Source organism: Peromyscus leucopus, chromosome 1 (assembly GCF_004664715.2).
Source record: "Peromyscus leucopus breed LL Stock chromosome 1, UCI_PerLeu_2.1, whole genome shotgun sequence".
Taxonomy (NCBI): domain Eukaryota; kingdom Metazoa; phylum Chordata; class Mammalia; order Rodentia; family Cricetidae; genus Peromyscus; species Peromyscus leucopus.
In genome coordinates, this window is record NC_051063.1 from 42,748,800 (window position 1) to 42,751,632 (window position 2,833).

Below are 2,833 nucleotides of genomic sequence, written 5' to 3' on the forward strand. Positions count from 1 at the left end.
CGCAGGCAAGCTGCAGACAAACAGGTTGCAATTCCTGGGGCCAAGAGGCTGAGTGTTGAAATTGGTTACGCAAGTGAATAGCCACAGAGTTTTGGCAAAATTGGGCAGAGGAGCCTCATGAGGAAAGACCTCCCAGCAGCTTCTGGTGCTGTTCTGTTTGCAGTTCCTATGAGAGCCTTACCCTGGGCCCCAACATAGACCATCTAGGTTGGGACCAGAGAAGCCCAGGCTACATGAGCTCCTGAGCTGGGACAGGTTAATCACACTATAAGCTTGTCCTGTTCAGTTCTCCCAATGACCTTGTCGGTTGAGTCTAGTTAACACCCTGATGTTAAGTGAGGAGAGGTGACAGTGTTTGACCAGATGTTGTGACAATGTCTGTGCATTGGCCTCAGAGTTCTCACTGGTGCTTTTCCCGTGGGAATGAAAATAGTGTTTACTGGGAAGCCACGAGAAGGCGATCACCCAACTCACAGTCCTCAGGTGTCCCGCTGCCCTGAGCTGGGTGCCATTCTCCTTACTTTATAGGTGAGTTGATGTCTGTAGGGTTAACCTGAATCTGCCACCCAGCAGGAAGCAGAAGTTTTAAACTTGGTTGAACCAAGTTGAGCCAATCCAAGAGCCTTTATTCTACCCCTCTGCCCTCTGATCCCCTTGAACCTCTGCTCACAGAAATGACTGCTCTCAGTTCTCTACATGGGCCAAGCACATGGCCTTGAACTTTAGTTCAAGTAGTAGTTCATACAAATCCTGGTTCTCTATCCAGTGGAAAGCTCTGAATGGCCAGGACTCTGGTCATATCTCATCTCTGTTTTCTGTGTCACCGAGCCAAGGGACCGGAGAAGGCAGGAAGAGCTGTAAGGGACTCAGAGCTAAATTAGGGGAGTTGAGTTTACGAGGGAAAGATCCCAGGAGCTTGTTGGCTGAGGGTGTGAACTGGAGCAAATATCTTAGTTGGAGAAGGGTGGTGGACATTCTAATGCTTTGTACATTAACTGTGTAGACAAGGACTCAGGAAGGAATACGGGAAGTCGGTGAGGAAGGAGGAAATGTAAGAGGCTCTGACGCTTGCTGCAAGCTAGCGGGCATGGTTTCAGAAGCTTTGTAGACAATCTTAAACACACACACACACACACACACACACACACACACACACACACACACACTTTGCCCATTGCATTGCTCTTTCATAGATGTCATGAAGATCATGGCCTCATGCCACTCCCACCCTTCTGTCCCTATGGAGGCTTGGACAGAGGCATCAAGCCAGTGAGCAGAAGCAGAAAGAGAACCATGGGGAAGGGAAGGGCAACTTCCATCCTGGTCACCTGAGGCAGTGCCAGGCCACCCTACTGGAGTGCCAGGATGCCCAACCCTCTCACAAACTGTCTGAGACCCATAATGTCGCAACTGCATGCCTTGCTGGGAGTTGACATGGCTCCAGGAAATCTTGACAAGAGGAAGGAAGAGCAGTCTGGTAAAGGCCAACCTACCTGGGGAACCAGCGTGGCGTCATTATCAGCCTGGCCAGCAGTGTGATGGGCAGGCCAATCCCCTCCCCCTCCCGCACCAGGACTCCTGGAAAGCTGCAGGCTGACAAGACTAATTTGATCAGTGATTTTTTTTTAAAAAAGCGATTTCATTTGGAAGCTCCATGGGTCTGTAAAGAGACCAGAAGTAGAACTACAAGCCAGAGGCAGGTGACTCTGAGCCCCTCACCACTATTTCAAAGGAAGCATTATGGTGGTATTTTATTTGTATTGAAATGTGATTTTAATTGTATGTTAATAAATAAAGTTTCCTGGGGGTCAGAGCTATTAGAGCCATAACAAGAGCGTGAAGGTGGTGGCGCACGCCTTTAATCCCAGCACTTGGTAGGCAGAGCTAGGTAGATCTCTGTGTGTTCAAGGATACAGCCAGCATTGGAGACACACGCCTTTAATCTCAATACCATGGAAGACCTGGAAGTCTCTACAGACAGGCAGTGATGAGGCAGTCATGTGTTTGTGTTTACAACCAATGAGAAGGCAGAACAGAAAGACTATATAAAGACAAACACACAGGAAGTAGCTCTTTTTTGGAGAGGTCTCTTGGCTTAAAGGCTAGCTACAGCAGGCAGGTAAGGCTCTTAGCTCTGATCTCTTGGCTTTCTTTGCATTGGTTCTGTGTTTCTTATTTAATAAGACGGTTGGTTTACATCTACAAAGCATTCTGTGCCCGTTGAGTTATTTGTGCTGTGTGTACCCCTGAAGGATGGGATGAGTGCTCTCTGCCTTTCTCTTCTGTCCTCCTCAGGATGGGAACCCTCCCCTTTTCCAGTGTATCCACCCTGTATACACCGTCTCCTCGTACGTATCACACAGTGGCCCTTTGCTCACACCATTGCTGCAGCACGAGGTGCTAGCGTTCACGTAAGCGTGAGCCTGAGCTGCACACACCCGTGATGCGTGAGAACTTGCTTCTGCCGAAGAGAAGAGAGAGGCTCTACTGTGTTTTCTCTGAGCAAAAGGGGGAAGGTTCTTGACTTAATAAGGAAGAGGCACGGTCTAAAGTGGGGCCCTTCATCTGAAGCTTCAGATATCCACCAGAACAGGGCTTCTTAATGTTTCCACTCATAACCCTTGTTGCCTAAGAAAGTTTTATATACTCCCAAGCATCTGAGTACATAGAATAGGTACACGATTAAACATTTACCGACAACAAATCATGTGCATTTGTGGGATTATTTATTTTTTTTATATAAAAATTAAGCCTGACTGAGTATTTGGTATTGTGGGGATATAGAACATCTTCAGTAGTTTTCAGTCAGTATTTTTTTTATTTGTAATAGTCA